Source organism: Panthera pardus, unplaced genomic scaffold (assembly GCF_024362965.1).
Source record: "Panthera pardus isolate Hobbes unplaced genomic scaffold, ASM2436296v1 HiC_scaffold_11, whole genome shotgun sequence".
Taxonomy (NCBI): Eukaryota; Metazoa; Chordata; class Mammalia; order Carnivora; family Felidae; genus Panthera; species Panthera pardus.
This window is the reverse complement of record NW_026526666.1, coordinates 12,791,174-12,809,397: the sequence shown is the minus strand read 5'-3', so window position 1 is coordinate 12,809,397 and position 18,224 is coordinate 12,791,174. Positions and strand designations below refer to the sequence as shown.

The 18,224-nt window shown below is 47.4% G+C and overlaps 1 long non-coding RNA gene across 1 annotated transcript; it reads left to right on the top strand.

The window, feature by feature from the left end:
• Window positions 1–9,268: 9,268 nt before the first annotated feature.
• On the top strand, window positions 9,269–11,600 carry LOC109272026 (uncharacterized). The gene is made up of 3 exons (XR_002082217.2): window positions 9,269–9,630; window positions 10,794–10,974; window positions 11,057–11,600. It is a non-coding gene; the product is annotated as an uncharacterized LOC109272026 (long non-coding RNA).
• Window positions 11,601–18,224: the final 6,624 nt, after the last annotated feature.

The following is an 18,224-nucleotide window of genomic DNA, read 5'->3' as shown; positions in this document are numbered from 1 at the left end:
TAGATTCCAGCCTCTTGCCCCGGGGTCATCTTACACCTGCAGGGTACTTGTTCAGAATCTTTCCCAGAGCACCTTCCCTTCACCTTCACTCCATTTCAGACCCCCATGTTGCTTTTTGTGAAGGTTCAGAATCCCGTTGGGCCCTTAAGATGTGTCCCCATCAAAGTTCACCGTCTTATGCCTGTCACTGCTCGGCATGGCCTGCGAGGCATCTCCCATTCTGTCTTTGCTCACATCATTCCTGTCTGTTAATACCCACCCATCGATGCTCATATCTGCTGCCCCTCTATTTCTCTCAGCCTCTTGAAGACCCAGCCCAAAGTTCATCTCCAGGAAGTCTTCACTGGTTTGGCGCCAGATGAAGGCTCACTCTACTGAGTACCCCATCAACATTTCCTTTCTTGGTAAGTGCTCTCTGGGTTTCAGGTTTGGTGGTTGACCTGTTTTCATGATGCTTTATCAACAATCTTCAGGTGTTTCCTGTCACCCTACCAAGGGAGGGCAAGAGTAAGTCTTTCTCTTCAAAGGAAAACAAGTCCTTTTTCCCTACTCTGGTCTGTGCCCTGCACTCATTGAGCCCTTAATCATTACTGGTGAGCCAAAGGGAGTGAGGAGGAGGTCCCCACACAATGGTGTGTGGGGACGAGGGCAGAGGGTGCCCTGGAGAGCAGCTCGGATGAAACAATCCAGATCCCCTATGTCCCCAAGGCTCCTTGTTGAACAGGATGGGAAGGACACTGTAAAAGGCAAAAGTCCCAGAAAAATTAGATTTTTAGTCTTCTTGGAAATCTAGTGCCTTCTGAGGCTTACTGAGAAAATGCAACCTCTCTGTTCACTCATTCATTCATTTATTCAGAACAATGTGTTGAGCATTGACTGGACTGTGGGTACTAGGAACATACAGATAGACCCAATGCCAGTCCTCAAAACCCCCAAGGTCTAATGGGGACACAGGCTAGTGAACAGCCTATTACTGTGGTGCAGGAGAAGTGCCACGAAGGAGGAAAGTGCAGGGCTCTGTGGGAGCACAGAGAGGGAGGGGCTGGAGGAGGCCATGGAAGGTTCCAGAATTAGTGACTAAGAGTTGAGCACTGAAGGGCCAGTGGGAATTAGCAATGTGAAGAATTAGGAAGAGGAACCAGCACTTGTGAAAGCATGAAGGGAAAACAACATGGAAGGCCAAGGGATTTATAAGGAATTCATTATGACGGGGCCGCCTGAGCAGGAGATCCAGGAGAAGTGCGTGAAGAGGGTGGCAAGAGCCAGATCTTGTAGTGTCTGTCCAGCAGGTTCTGCAAAGGCTATTTGGACCTTTTGTTGGAGGTAGAGAGCCTGGAAGGCTTTCAAGCATAGGGGTGACATGATTGGATTTTCCTGTTAGGGGTGATCACTCTGCCTGCTGAGGGACGGAATGGGAACAAGTGACGCAGAAGGTGAGGAGGCCAGAGGGAAAGATACTGCTTGTCCCAGCTGACACAGTGTGGGTATGAACTGGTAAGAGATACTTTGGGGTACAGTCACAGGCTCAGTGACCTGGGTGGACCTTGCAGGCTCTGAGGGGTCCATGGCAGACCTGAGTGGGTAATGCAGGAGGATTTAGATGTTGCCTGGAGTTCAGGAGACAGGCTGGGGCTGGGTCTCCAAGGAGATCTGGAGTCTGCATGGATGAGGCCTCCAACATAGAGGAGATGACACTAGGGGCAGGGGAGCAGAAGAGGGGAAAGCAGGGACATCTAGGGACCTAGAAGAGAAGGAGGAGCCACAAGGGGAATGGAGAAGGCAGGGTCATAGATAGAGAAGGTAAGTTGGGGGCAGGGATGGCGTAGAAGCCCCAGTGGCGGCAGGTGGCAGAGTCAAAGGCAGCTGAGCTCAGGCATTTGGAGTCAGCAACACTGGGGTGATGCTTTCAATGGGACGGTGTGGGGCAGAGGCTGAGGCCATAGGCAGAAGGAGGAGCGGGAAATGAGACAGGAAAAAGACTCAGGGCTGCCCTTTGAAGGAATCTGAATATAAAGGAATTAATGAAAAGGGGTGGTGGTAGAAGGGAATGTCAGATTAAAGAAGTGTCTCGTTTGTTTGAGACTTTTTGGTTTGGGATGGAAGAAATGTATGGAGGGAAATGGGTCCAGCATGAGTAGTTAGGGATGTAGGGGAAATAAGAGAAGAGAATTCAGAGAGGGAGGACATCAGAGTACAGGTGGAGGGAGAGCCATGAGGTAAGGCCTGGGGCCCTTACTTGATGAGAGAGAAGGAGATGGGGTTTGTTGAGAGCCAGACTGGTGGAGTCAGGGCTCTGGAGCCTGGACCAGAAAGAAGGCCACTGAGGCAGACTGAGCTCTGTCCAGAGTGTGGTAAGAAAGAAGGATGGGGCAGTGCTCCTGTTCTCGTGGCTCTGTGATCTTCTCCATCAAGACTCTACCGTCTGGGGAAAGGAGCAAGGAGGCCACCGTAGTCTCCAACCCGATCTGGGGTGTGATTTGCTGGAGAGGGAGCTGGAGAGTGATAGCAGTATAGTAAGGGTTCTTGGAGTTGAGAATTTAGCCAGAAAGTACTCAAGGCAACAGTCCAGGGCTCTGGGCCACCTCTTGGCAGGAGTGAAGACAGGACGAGGTGGATAGGCTGGGGGAAAAGAGAGTGATCGAAGGTGGAAGGTGTTGCTAAATTGTCAGAGCCCCGCAGGGGGATTTGGGAGAGCTTGAGGGCTGGGTGAGACAGGGTGTTGGAGTCTTTAACATTCCCAAGAAGCGGCAGGTTTTATCAAAGTCCTGGATGTGACCTTGGGTGGGGAGCCCAAGTGGAGCCCGGATGTGGGATCCTGGAGCGGAAGAGGTAGAGGTGCTGGATGGACAGAGCACAGGAGCCTGACATTATGGTGATGAAAGAGCTGCAGACTAAGTGACTGCAGGGGAGGGTGAGGTCTCCTTAAGGCGACGAGAGTTGGTGGCACTGGACCTAGCCCTCGCCTCAGGCCCGCCGAGATACAGTGGCTTGCCTGAGTACAGGCAGCTAGAAAGTGGCTGAGAAAAATTAAAATTACTCTCATGTGTGGATTCTCTTACTCCGCCTACCTGCGCAAGTTGCCCATTTGGATGGACGTTTCGGTTCACTGAAAGCTTGGTCTACAAGCCCTTTTATGCTGGCTGAATTTGTAATATGGCCGAATTTGTAATATGTAGTCACCGTGTGACTTAGGGAAACGCATGGCATGTTCTGCGAGCCTCTGTGCAATGAGGGGTTGAACCGTGGTTTTCGACCATGTCAAGTGGAGTCCGAGTGACTCCCTGGAAGAGGCTAAGGCCCCCCTCCCAGGGGCAGGACTGAGGGGAGTCTGAGTGGGGACGGGCTCCTGGTTTCCACCTGAGAAGCTGTTTTTGGATCTGAGTACTGCAGTTCTGCAGGAGATTTTGGGCGGAGCGAGGATTCAGCTGTCCAAAGCAATGTTAAAATTGGTCTTGCCCAGGGCCGCCTGGGTAGCTCAGTTGGTTAAGTGTCTGACTTCAGCTCAGGTCACGATCTCACAGTTCATGGGTTCGAGCCCCATGTCGGGCTCTGTGCTGACAGCTCAGAGCAGGGAGCCTGCTGCGGATTCTGCGTCTCCTTCTATCTCTGCCCCTCCCCCACTTGTGCTCTGTCTGTCTCACACAAGAATAAGTAAGCATTAAAAAAAAAATTCGGTCTTGCCTGGCCCTTACCCTGCACGAGCCTTTTGCTGTTGTGTGCTGTAGGGCATGTCCCTGGTGGTGCGTCCTTATCTGCGGACCCTTGTCAGTTTGAATGTTAGGCACTTGGCGGGCAACTGGGCAGCTCCAGAGCCCTGCTCTGAGCCCACTGAAAAGCCAGTGCTCTTCTGAGGTGGTCATGGTGCCCTTCCAGAAATCGAATTTTACTAAAGTGGTTTTGATGGGCTGAGGGCTTGGGTGCTCAGTAACCTTGAAGATGGATTACATCCTGAGTCTAGCAAGTGGGATAGACAGGTCCTGTAGCCAAGGGACAAAGCCCAGACCTGTTCTTCGTCACCTAGCACCAGCTGGAATCTCTTGTCCCTGGGCTGGCAGCTGTGAGGGATCACTTGGCCACCAGGCAACCTTCCCAGCTGGGACCTTCGTGAGAGTCTGTGCCAGAGAAACGACATCTGTGAGTCACTGCTCAGGGGAAAACCCAGCTGCTCTGCTCAGTCCCGGGCCCTGTGGCCGTGGGGAAGGGCCAGCAGGCAGAGCAAGAGTCGAAGATAGGCTACTTTGTTTTTCTCAGTTTCTACAGCAGCTTTCCAGATTTGCATTTCCTGATTTCAGAAGGGAAGTTAGGAGGTGGGACTGGAACCAAAGAGGCAGATGGAAGGCCCACAGCTACAGAGTGTGGAGGGCTTCGGCTGAGCTGTTGGACCTATTCCTCAGACCCACTGGGTTCTCACCTTTGTCCCCCCACTTTGCTTCTGACCCACAGGTGGTGACAGCCAGGCTTTTAGTCTCCACGTGGTATGCTTGGGGCAGTGAGTGTCAGGAAATGGGGGTGACTCTTGCGTGGGCAAGATGAATCAGGGGAAAGTCTCCCCAAATACTGGGAGAGAGGAACTGGGGAGGAGGGTGAGGTTTGTTTCACAACACAGAAGGATGGATCCTTGGTGCCGTGTGCAAATTCTCTTCACTGAAGGGAATGTCATCCAGGTGTGGGCCTGACAGCCATACATGTTAGTGGGCTAGCCCTGGAGCAGTCCCTGCGAGGACTGGGGTGATTACTTGGGACCATGGTGGGAAGGGCTGGTGGCTGAGGATGTCATTCCTCACGACAGTGAAATCACCTCGGAGACTGAGAAGCCCTTCACTGGGGAGAGGGACCAGAATCTCTTCACTTAACCTGAGCTCGCAGTAAGCCAAGTGTCTTTGAGCTCCATGTTTGGTTGAGTCTTAGTGGGTCAGGGAGCCTGCCTTGCTCTGTGTGACACAGATAAACCTCAAGTGTATGGCTCAGTTTCCAGCAGTGGGTTTGGGGAGTGATGTGAGCAGGTGGGAGTGTGTGTGGGGCTTGCCTGGAGCAGCAGCCAGTATGGCAAAAGTCCTACAAACCAACCAGGAAGGGAATGCTTGAGGCTGTTGGGGATATTTAGTCTAGAGAAGAGAACAGGAGAGTGTTTTGGAACACTTCTTGCTCCAGATGGCGGAACTGGGGCCAGCAGACGGAAATAACAGGAAGAAAAACTGCAAACCGCCAGAGATACACCTGTCTGATCATTTTAACACAACAGAACCTGGTGGTTAACATCCTGGGCTCTAGAGGAGCGTTACAATGGGCGTAGTCACAAACCTGCTCACAGATGTGGTTACGAGACCTGTTTGGTGTTGGCTTGCACCACGATTTTTAAAAATTCCATCAGTAAACAATACAAATTGAGAAATTATGCTTATACATCTGTATTTATAACCTCTCTTGAAAAACGTGAAGGGCTGATCACTCAGGTTCATGTTCTGTCATGGAACAATAAACGGTACCAGGATGGCAGCTGCCCCCTCCCAGGTCATCACAGATGCCACTCTCCTCCACCTTTCTTACACCTGCATGGCTTTCACTGATTCACAGGTACCCAGCCCTTTGGAGGGATTGCAGTTTGCAACTCTGTTCTAGTTAAGAGCTCAGGGTTTGAGTCCTGGCTTTGCCACTTTCAAGCAATCGTGATCTTAGGCAAGTGAGTCAACGTCTCCAAGCCACAATTTCCTTTTCTGAATATGGGATTTATAACAATACTGACCTGGTGGGGTTAGAGAACTCATGGATAGTGGCTAACGCAGAGTGGGGCACTTGACCAGAGCTCACCAACTATTAGCTGCCCGGGGAGCTGTCCAACAGTGGAAAGGGCGTTCTCACAAAGTCTTGGGGCTCCATCACCAACATCAGACCTGCAGAAGTCGAGGACTGCAGAAGAGAAAAGCCACCAAAGATCTCTGAAATAAAGGGGTCATGTGCCAGTTCTCCATGGACCATCCCCAATGACCAAGTCAAAGGTGTCGGTTTAGGGTTGCCCTTGATGCTCATTAAAATCAGATTCTGTCTAAAAGGGACTGTGAGGAGCCAGAAAGAATGTGTTACTTTGAGTAACCTGCACCTTCTTGGGAAGCTGTTGCATGCTCAGAGTGGGGTGGGGCTCCAGCTCTACCTGCCACTTCCTTTTCTGCTGCAGGATTACTTTGAGTTCACTGGTAGCATTTCCTCCCTCACTAGCTGGCATAGGGTCATCAGTCAGCTCTGCAGACTGAGCAGCCCCGGGGCAGCCAAACCCATCCCTATTCCTTAGCCCTGTGATAGAGCCTTCGGTATGTCAGGACCTGTCTGGGACCTGGGTCTCCCTCTGGGTGGGGTCTGAGCAGTATGGGTGCCCTTCGGGAGGTCTGGTGAAAGATACTTTGACAGCTGATTCCCACCAGGCCCTGAGACGTCCCCTGCTGAAACAGGTGACTGAAAGATTTGTTTCCGTATCCTAAGCCTTCATGCATTTCCTGACTCTAGAAGTTGAGCCTGCTTTACGTACTTGGGATGCTGAGCTAAGAGTGGACATATCCTTGCTCAGGGAGGTATCAGAGGAGAGGAGAGAGTGAAACTCCAGTTCATGAGCACAGAAGGACAAGGGAAACAGTCCATGTGTGCCACACATGCCTGGGCAGAAGCTTGGGGGAGGTGGGGGCAGACCCCCCAAATCTGGAGCCACAGGAAGGCAGCCTGTGGGGATCAGAGGATGATGGCTGTAGACATGGGTACAAAGGATGGCAGGTGAAGTGGGGTGAGTGGAATGAGCAGGGGATTCACTCTGAGTCTCTTTCCCTTGTTGCTTCTCCACTCCTCCATTTTTCCTCCCTTCTCCTCTTTGGCATTCGCTGTGGCCCCAACACCTACATAGTGTTACAGCCGGAGAGCGGCTGTCAGGCACCTGCCCACTTGCTTCAGCCCTAGGTGGCACTTCACATGCGTGGATCTCCCTTTTGGCTGGCCTGAATAGCACAGAGCGGTAAGAAGCTGATGTTGGTCCAGAACCTGGCTGCCTGCAGAATCTTGAGGCCAAGCCCTGACCTGCAGCCTGACTTATCCAGATGTCAGGGCCCAAGCTCTCGTTCCTGTGTTTGAGCTAATTGGTCTGTTTAGAGAAGCATTTTTGCCTCTGCCCTTCGGGCACCTGTTCCTGGGAAGCTGTCCCTCATTTAGTGTTGGCCTTTGCACTGGGCCTCTATAGCTGCTGAGTCTTCATCTGACGTCATCTGGTGTCATCATCTGACGCCATGTCTCATGGCCTCTGGCTTGAATCTGGGGGGCTGGAAACTTGTTCAAGCAGTAGAGTGTAAATTAAATATTAGATCTAAGAGGATTTCACATACTTCATAGCATGACCTAGTTGGGATATTTATTTGCTGTTCTCCTGGTTCTCCCAAATTAATAATTGAGTAAAGTCATGTTTTGACATTCAGAGCTGATTTGCTTACATTTTGCTGAACGGCACCTGCTTTGTAAGAGAGTGGGTGTGAGTCGGGAGGCTGGGAGAAGTGGGGGCAGACAACAGAAGCTTTAACAGAGATGCATGGATTGAACATTTTATACATGAAAATACCATTCAGCCCTCAAATTGTGGGTCATAAACTATGTGACAAGCCCGGGAGTAGACTCCAGTGGCAGAATAAAGTCATGGATGGTACTGGCTTCTCAGCAAGTTTGTGTTGGGGAAATCATAGCAAATACACAAGCACCAGCTGAACAGCAGAGTACGAAGACAGACACGCGTCCCCCTTTCCACTGCACATACACTCCTGATCAGATGCCCATCTGTACATATCTGGCCACACACGAAAGACCCATCCAGGTTTTGAGATTTTGGCCATCCAAACCTACAAGTAAAATCTCTCCACTTTGAATCTGCATTTCATCGTAGCATTGTGGTCTGACATGGGCTCTGGAGCCAGAGGATTTGGGTGAGAATCTGGCTCCTTTCGTACTAGCTGTTGGAATGTATACAAGCCACATAACCTCTCTGTGCTTCAATGTCCTCATCTGTAAAATAGAGATTATACTTTACAGGATTTCTTAGCGGTTTAAAGAAGTTAAAACGGGTGCATGCTTAGAATGGTGCATGACACATGGGAGTGTTCAATAGTTGTGGCCATTATTCCTAAGATCTCACCGCTCACAGAGGGAGATGGCAGTCATTCAGGCCATAGGGGGAACAGGAGGCTCATTTGTAGGATGAGAAAGTAGGACAATTAAAAGAATATGTGCTTGGATTTAGGAGAGGAGAAGGTCCTGGCAATTTGGTTCTTCCCTTACAGCCACTGAGCCCCGACTCCATTCCATTCATCAAGGATACAAGAGAATCTGCCACTCACACATCATGTAAGGGTTATGGGAAAACAGAGATCCTTGAGGCATGGAATCCACAGTGTGCTTAAGGAGGTGAAACAAATAGAGAAAAACAAAGAGTCTTAGAGCATGAAAAACACCACCAAAACTTAAGAAGACTCATTAAGTTGTGGGTAGGAAGGTCAGAAAAGACTTGTGTGTTTTGGAGGAGAAGGTGTTACAGGTGTCAGGAACAGTATGGATCAGAGCAGGGAAGCAGGAAAGCTTCGCCTTTATGTGAGAACAGGGCAGGGTCTAATTTGGTTGGGGCAAACTAGGATAAGAAGGGTTGCTTTGAGCTACCAATGGAGAGAGGAAATGAAAAACGAAAGTGAGACTTGGCACGTTGTCGACAGGCAACAGAGGGTCACTAAAGGTACCTAAATGGGGATATTGGAGGTCAAATCTTGTTATATTTTAAAGCTAAGAGAATCTAGTGGGTAAGGAAGACAGAGGAGTCCAAGATTATAGCACATTTTTCTACCTGGGTAACCGAGGACATGGTGATATTTGCCAGAAATAGGCAAGTCAGAAAAAGGGACTGGTTCAGTAACAGAAATTGCTCTGCCGGGAGCAATTTGGTGGCAAATGTCAGTGAGTCATCCCAGTGGCAGTGACCTGCCAGCTGTTGGAAATGGAGGCGCCAAAGAGAGAGGCTGAGGACAGGGATATGGATTAGGAGCTAGCTCCAAAGACAGTCATAGAATGGGAATGTATCATGGCACAGGAAGGGACTGAGGGAGAAGGGAAGAGGGCTAAGGCTAGACCTTGGCAACAGAACACTGATGGGAAAGACGGAAGAAGAGGAGCCTGAGGAAGGCTAAAGAGGAATAATTACTAATGAGGAGAAGTAAGGCAGTTCTGTGTCATGGAAACCAACAAAAATGGAGATGTCAAGAGGGTAAGACCCAAGAAAAGCCAGTGACCTCGGAGAGGCGTCCGCATATAGTTCTGGGATGATGCCATATTGCTGGGTCCAAATAATTTTTGAATTATATGGAAAAAAAAAACCCAGACTGTGTGAGGACCACACGTTTAAGAATAAGGGAAAATAAGGAGTGAGAGAGTAAGGTAGTGCAAGGAGGAGGTGGCTCAAAGAGTTATGGGAAACCCGAGGTGCTTTGTAGAATGAAGGGAAAGATGTGCTGTGAGCTCACTCAGTCCCGCCTACCTTCCTAATGCAAGAAACTAAGATCAGAAAAGAGAACAAGAGAAGGAGGCTGGATGGTTTGCCGGATACCAGAATATGAAGAAATTGATGTGAGTGGCAGAAACGGGGAGCGGGAGAAGGCATATATAAACTCATCACTGAGAAAACAAAGATTAATTACAAAGTAGAATCAGTTGATTATGAACTGAATACTGAACCAGTTAAGATAGCTTAACAGAAAACATTTATTCTTAAGGCACGCAACTTAGATGAAATTAAATATATTTAAAATGCTGGGGAGGCAAAGGGGAAGCAGGTCATATTTCTCCAACCCAGTCCTTGATCAGTGCTGTGACTTTCCGGGAGTTCCTGACCCCTCTCTGTCTCAGAGTCTCACCTGCATAGTAGGGATGGTAATACTTCCCAAGGTTGTTGCATTGTCCTAAGGACTGGATGAGACATTCAGGAACCTGAATGCATGAGAGCTGTTATCCCAGCGTTTTCCACGTTGTAAGCAGGTGCTCAGTAAATACTGGTTACCATTGCTATAAGCTTTTCTCGGCTGTGTGTTAGTGCAGTCTCGGGGTAAGTCGTTTGGCAACTGGGGCCCCGGGACTTAGCTGGACAAATGCTAACACTGGCCCTGGATAGATAAGTGCAGCTAATATAAAAAAGGATGATTGTATGTGACTTTCCAAAAGAGAAAAGGGAAGAGAAGGGGGAGACTAGAGAAATAGTGTGTGTGTGTGTGTGTGTGTGTGTGTGTGTGTGTGTATGGTACAACTAAGGAAAGACAGCACTCGATGACTGGTAGAAATGGGCGTCACTGAGCCACTGCACAGTTGGCTTCAGTACCGGAAACCCAACCAAGTTGTGGCTTCCCAGTTTGCGCTTGTGAATGTTGGTGCCCCTTTTCAACTCCCCAGGCAAGGCTGCAAACATATAGTCTAGATTCTCTCTCATTTCGACTTTGTAGCAATGCCCTTCTAATCAATGCCTACCGATTCTCCTCCTGCCTGCCCCCTACCTCAAGAAATGAGAGGACTACTGAGAGCATCAGCCCCAAAGATTTGGTGTTCGGCTCAAATTCATGATCTACCTTCTCCAAGTGTCAGCTTTCTCCTCTCTGATGATGACCTACTATGCACCATTTTGACTGTCTATGGACTTACAGAACTTGCCTCTCCAAGCGGGTGCTCTTCTGGGGTATTGTGATCAAGTATGCATTGATCTCACCCAGAACCTTCCCTCTTTTGCATCATGCTTTTTCCAGTCCAAGGACGCCTTCACCCTGCCTCATGAGGCAGCTTCTCTTTGGCACCACTCCTCCCTTCAGCCACGATGTCGGAGTTCCTGAGCCCTGCCTCGTGTGCATGAGGTCTGACTGGTGGGGAGGCGGGCAGAGTGAACGCTGAACCCCAGGTGTCACGCGGCATGGATCACCGTGCTGCAAGGTGAGCTGTGGGTCATCTGGGGCCAGCTTTGAATCCCAGACTACTTTCCCCCTAACTACCTTCCCCTTGCTATCTCTTTCAGAGTGCGTGGGGGTGGAAATGCAATCTCATTGAAAAATTAACTGAAACAGCTGCTGGCAAGCTCCGCTACAAAGTAACTTCATGCATTTCAGTCTTCAAAATGACTTTTAGACAATCTTTTGTTTATCTCTAGCATTGCTCTTCTCCATTAGCAGAAAGATACACACGCATTAGCTTGTGTGTATCTACAGGGACGTCTCCCTCTCTCTCCCCCTACCCTTTCCACCCTCCCCACCCCCAAAAGCTGACGTGTTAATTAGTGGGGATGGTGCATTGTTCAAACTGTCACAATGTGTGAAGAAGCCAGACTGAAGATGAGGTAGGCCATCAGCATGAATTCCGTTCTCCAGGAGAGATGGGAAATTCTTGCGTGCGGGAGAGAGTAATCACTTTATTTCAGTCTCAGCTGCATACCGGGTTTCATCGGCTACTGTAAAGTTGAGTAATCCCAGATTGCTGGGGCTGCTCTCCCATGCATTAAATGAGAGAATATGCAAATACTAGGTAACCTGTAAGTGCTGAATAAAGGTTATCCTTTTATCCTAGTTTTCCTCAATAATATATTTTGAATTTGTTACATGGGAATTTATCTAATGTCAAATAAGTCGGTGGAGTTCTGGACCATCTTGATCTTTCCTGATCTGCCTGGAGTCAATCAACAATCCTGGGGTAACGGGTGGGGATGAAACATGGGGGTCCCAGAGCCAATACCTAAAAATACGCACAGAGGTCATGGGGGATAGCTCCTGGGAGGATGCCAGGAGAATTCCTACTTCTTCGTGAGAGATACTCATTTATCCATAAATCGTTTGTCCACGGCCTTGTTGCTTGGTGACCTGTGTGGCTGAGCCATGCGGTAAAGGTGGTGACAAAGATCTACCTCTACCAGGCTCCTTGCACTTGGAGGAAGGACATCTCCTCGTGAGGCCCACCCTCTGCCTCCCAGCTCGTCATTCAGTCTGAAACTTGTCCCTCCGATTGTCTCATTCCATTTGTGATCACGTGTCACCTGGTTCCTTTTCTCTATTTACTATTCCTTAGGCTTCTCTGCTCTTTGAAAACTGAGGGAGGGTTGAGTTGCCGTGGCAACCCCCTACCCCCACCTCTCTTCTGTTTCTCAACAATTTTTCTACATTTTAATAAAATCACTATTTATAGTGTGCAAAGCTTCATTCCCCTCCACCGCAGCTCTGCAAGGGAGATTTCCTGTCTGACCAGAATACTAATGACTAAAACATGGCTTTCCAGTGAGGCAGCGGGGCGGGGGCCCTCCAGGGCAAGCACGTTGCTAGACATATGTGTTCGGGACCAGGGTTTGACCTGTATACATGAAGAACCACAGTGGACAGGGCTGAATCCCCAGCCTTGTAAAATATGCCGTGCTAAATACAGATAAAATATACATGTTGAATTCGGCTGGAGGGGGGAAGGCATGAGATAAGGCGTTCTTACCTTTGTTACACTGACAGAAGGAACTGAAGTCTTGGGCTCTGATCGTACCAGGCTGAGATGTAGCCAGCCTGCCAGGAATAGTTGGGATTTGCAACACTGAAGGTGGCTCAAAGCCGGCATGGAATCATGGTGGGGCTGGGGGTGGGGGAACACAGAGGCTTCATCGTTTGCTAGCTCGGAGACCTCAGTGTTCTCAACTGTATACTGTCTACCTTGTAGGGCTGCTGTGAGGAGCAGAGATATCGTACTCCAGGCATTTGGTGGTAATATGGCCTCACGGTTAAGCCTCTGGGCTCTGGAGTAGGCTTCGGATCCTGGCTCCGCCAACCTCTAGTTTTATGACTTGAGGCAAGGCACTCAACCTCTCCGTCAATCACCTTTCTCATCTTTAAAATGGGGGCAATAATAATAGTGCCTGCCTTTCAGGGTGGTTTCCAGAATTCGACAAGTTAATATGGTACAGGCTTAGAACAGTGCCTGGTAAAATGGCTATTGTCATTGATTATTGGCATTTAGTACGTGAAAGCTACTATTTCCCCAGTTTATTGACACTCATGAAGACTAGTCCAAATCTGGGGCTTTACCAAGGGCTGTATAGCTATTGAGGGATGGTCGCTTCTCAATTCTTAGTGCTCATGGGTAACAACATGCATTCTTTGCTAAACAAACTTATATGGAATCAAGGTGGATTATTTTAGCTTAAGTCTGATTTGAATTTAAGATATTATTTATCCACTCTGATGGCTCACAGGTGAGTGAGGTGATGTAGTGGCACTCTGATAGCAGTGCTTCTCATTTTCCTTTTTTAAATGCTTATTTATTTTTGAGAGAGAAAGAGCACGAGCGAGTGCACACACACAAGTGGGGGAGGGGCAGAGAGAGAGGGAAACCTAGAATCCCAAGCAGGCTCCAGGCTCCGAGCTGTCAGCACAGAGCCCAACGCGGGGCTTGAACTCACAAACTGTGAGATAGTGACCTGAGCCGAAGTCAACGCCGAACCAACCGAGCTACCCAGACGCTCCAGCAGGGTTTCTCAAACCTTCATGTGCCTATGAGTCACTTGGAGATTTTATTAAAATTCAGATTCTAATTCGGTAGGTTTGGGGTGGAGTCTGAGATTATGCATTTCTGGCAAGCTCTTAGGTAATGCTGATGCCGCTGGTCCTTGGGGACCAGTAAGTAGCGAGATTATGAGGTTTTTGAATACAGCTCTTCCCGAAGATGCCTTTGCATAGAAGTGTGGGTTTAGAGGAAGGGGTTCCTCCCACTTCCTACCCACATACAAAGCTGGAATCACCCGATATTAGTAGAGCTGGGCTCTCGCGAGGGAATGAGATTAAGAATGATCAGTGAAAGCTAGACACTTCTTTCCCCCCACCATCCCCTGAGGTCTTTTTGACAAAGGAAGTTAAGTAAAGCTGTATGCAATCGTCTGGCTTTTGGCCAGAAAGCTCAGAGGTGTCTGACTGCATTATATAAGGGTTTTCCTCTTGCTTTACGAGCGTGATTATTCACTTTGGTTTGTTCTTCAAGTGTTTTCAGAACCCAATAAAAAGCCCATCATTTTTAGGGTGGCATTTTAGAATGGGGGGGAGACACTGATTTACCCAGAATATTTTCAAGAGAGGATTGTTGGACTGAAATCCAAGTGAAATTGGGCCAAAGACATAATTATTAAAATATTAACTCGAAATTTTGACTCCCGCTTACCTAAAAGCACTGCTTTCCTACTACAAATCTCTGGCAATCTCTTATTTCAGTTGAAGCTTTCTTTTTTGTTTTTGTTTTTTGTTTGTTTGTTTGTTTTTTTGAAAACACCTCTAAACTCTTGACATGTTTTTAACAACGAACAATAGTGGTGCTATAAAGCAGCTGCAAATCACTTCTGAATTACCAGTGGAGGGATTAAAGGTCCGTGTTATAAAATGAGAGGGTTAGCTACTTTAGAAGATGAATCAGCCAATGACTCACAATTACCAGTTTTGTGACTTAAAAATCCCAGTGATTGTGAGCTTCTCCTTGGAGAACGGGCATTCTTTGAAGAAATACGTGACATGAGAGAAAGGAACGCGAAAATGTGAAGTATAGTTCTTTAAATTCTGGATTGCCATGATTCAAAAGAGCATGGTAAGAACATGTCTGTGCATTCTACTAAGAAGATCATCTCAACTGGATTTAGGCTTTTAGCGATGTGATCTACCCCCTTTGTTGCGAGGCAGTATTGTGTGGTCATCTCTACTAGCTTATTAAACAAGATCTGCATCATCTCTCAAAAAGGCCCAAGGATCAAGGTACATTGATGCCAGCTAGGAAGGAACCGCCCCTCAAGGTGCTTTCGTTTGGTATTAAGTTTCTGACAGGTTGAACCATGTATTCCTTTTTGCCAAGTAGTATCCATCGTGTGAACGTACTATGATTTTGTTTATCCATCCCGTTATACATTGGTTTCCGGTTTTTGGAAAACAAATAAAGCTGCGAGGGACATTTGCATCCAAGTGTTTTGTGGCTTCCGGCTGTGTGGTATGGGAGTACCGAACATGTTCTCTTATCCTCACTCGCCATCCGTATATTCTCGGAAAAGGTTTTGTACATTTAAATCAGGTTGGCTCTTTATTTTGAATAGAACTGGTGTTTTGCAAATGTTTAAAAAAAAAAAAAAAAGGAGGGAAGTGTCCCTTTAATGTCAGATTTAACCCTTGTAGACGCGGACAAGGTCAGCTCATAACAACCCAGGTAGGAGACAGGAAAATATGGACAGATATGGACAACAATCTATATTTCAAAATACAAAGTTTTTCCAGAGCGTTAGATGTTAAAAGTCTTTTCAAGTGGAGACCACGCAAATAGGATTCCAGATGAAAGTCTCTTCAGTTGGTGTGTACAACTGTTGGGAAAGATGAAATGACATGTATCTGAGAATTGCTATTATGACCCTTCCTTAAAACAGAAGAGCTTTGTTCCTTCTGAGCCAGTGGGAACCTGTTATAGTAGCAGCCTTATAATTTGTCACTGAGTAAATCACCAACACCAAGTTACATTAATTATATCTTAGTCTTTGGTTCCCTAAATTCCCCTTTAATAGGCCCGAAGGAGTTGCAATGAATAACATGGATCGAGACCCATTTGCAACCCTTAGGCTTAGTTTTTCTTTTCCAGTAAATATATGTTCTTTCGCTGTTATTGCAAGGAGGAAAATCCATATTTGAAGTTTTGTTAAGAAGTGTGCTTGGCATTATCAGTAGCTAAACTCTTGCTTTAAGTGAATGGTTCTTAGTGACTGCAATGATTTAAGTTTGGTGCCTTCTGCAGGCTTGCTTCCGGCAGATTCCACACAGATAAGAGGATGTGTAGGTAATTTTGAGCTGGGAATCATTTTGACTGAGGGTTCGTAGAGATACGAACAGGCAAATTCTGTACAGTTTAAGCACAAGAGCTCTTGTCCAAGTGGAACACTTCCAAGGATCGGAGATTGAAGTGGCCCTCTGATGAAGTCTAGAAACTACTGGAAATGTTTAAGTGCTGAGGTTAAAATTACACTTGAGATAAAATCTGATTTCCTGTTTCTAAGTCTGCAAGCTTACAATAAGGACCTTGAAGGTTCCTGGAATAATAAACAGATCTTCTAAAACAGCAAGTGAATGAGGTAAGTGTGGTTGACTTGAAAGCACAGATTAACTTCCTCAACACGACTCATGTGTTTCAAAATTAAGAGGGAAAATTTCCAAGAGAGGGACATATTTGGGGTTTTATTGAATCCAAAATATTTGTAAGCACTGCAAAAGTTTGACATGTTATTTTAGGGCTTTCCACTGCTAAGTCAACTATCCAGTTTCCTTGGAGTGCATTTGTTTTACGAATCTAGAGTTGAGAGCCTCTGAACAGAGGTACCTCAAAGTGTCACGGCTTTTGCAACTTGTGGAGTACAACCAACCTGGCCTGGGCTGCAGGATGCTGAAAACACCCTTCCCCTCCTCATTTGCTGCACTCGGTTCTTTCTACATACTTGTCAAGACTGAATTTCTGCCTCAGTTGGTTAAGTGTCTGACTTCAGCTCAGGTCATGATCTCCCGGTTCGTGGGTTGGAGCCCTGCGTCGGGCTCTGTGCTGACAGCTCGGAGCCTGGAGCCTGCTTCGGATTCTGTGTCTCCCTCTCTCTCTCTGACCATCCCCCGTTCATGCTCTGTCTCTCTCTGTCTCAAAAATAAATAAACGTTAAAAAAAAATTAAAAAAAAAAAAGGATACTTCCCAGAGATCTTCGAGGGGAAAGACCAGCTAAAGTAAGTCTTGAAAGTAACTAGTGACGCTCCAGCTGAGGAGAAGAGGGTGGATGGGTGGAGTGGGGCAGAAAAAAGGCGTGGGCAGAGGGAGCAGCAAATGTGAAGGAGTAGAGAGAGCATATTACATGCAAGGAGTTCATAGTAACTGAGGGTGATGGAAGCAGAGAGCACCTGTTAGAGAGGGATAAAGAATGAGGTTAGAAAGGTCAACAGGGGCTAGATGAAGGGCCTTGGATGTCATGCTAGAAAGTTTGGGCTTTGTTCTCAAAGGATAAAGGGCAAGTCACTGAAGTATTTTAGCCAGGAGAGTCATTAGCATATTTGTGGTTTCCAGACATCACTGGGGCTGTAGCATGAAAAATGGACGAGGCTACTGCAGCAAAATAGGCAAGAAATTATAAGATACGGCAACCACTCGGAGGTGGAGCGGGTGGTGGACGTTGTGGCGAGAATTTATTGGCTGTAAAAAGCGAGGGAGAAGGAGAAGTCTGAGATTAGATGATCCTCAGATTTCCAAACAGGAGGATTAAGGAGAAGTGGTTCCATTCCCCAAATTATGAAATACGGTTAGGGTGTGATGTGGTTCTGAGTGCAGGAAATGAGTCACTCTGGGTCGGACATGTTGAGTGTGAGGTCCCTTGGATAGTTTGGAGACCATCTAATAAGATATTTCTAGCAAAGAGATTGGTATACACAAGAGAGATCATCTGTGTGTGGATCAGAAAACTCCATAAGGCTGGCTAACAAAATCCTGGCTTACTGGAAGGTTGTAGAAGAATCTCATTAAACTCAGGGGCAGGAGGTAGAGTTGGGAAATTTACATACTGGAAATTTGTCAGTAGCTACTATCTCTCACGGAAGCAGTATGATTGTTTTGTTTCATGTCCATTTCATTCTCTTTGCTTCTCTTCTAGGCTTAGTTACGGCTCTACCAGAATATGGATTACATGGATTTAGGGTCATCAAGAGACTGACCTTAGCTCAATTCTACAAGACTTAGATCTCTGCTTAATTGTCTCTAGGTCTTCAAGTCTCAATGACAAATTCTAGGGAGAGAGAAATCTAATTGGCTCAGTGAGGGTCGGTGAGGTGACCGCTGGTGGATAGAGAAGGAGTTTATGTGGGTTCTAGGGCTCTCCCTTCTAGGCTGGTGGGTAGCAGGTTCTCTAAGGATGGAATGTGAGCAGAAAGAAATGTACCTCCTGAGAAAACAACTGGTACCTGGACTACAGTATGAATAGCACTCAGGAGATAGATCTGGGCCGGAGAGAAGGATTTGGGGAAGCAGTTAAATCTAAGATGTTGGCTGAGATAACCCAGGGAGAGTTTAGATGCTGAGAGAAGGTCATGGCTCAGATCAGAACCTTGGGGAGCAGCAGGATTTAAGAAGTGACAGAAGGAAGGCAGGTCAGTGAACGTGACTGGGAACAGATGGAAAG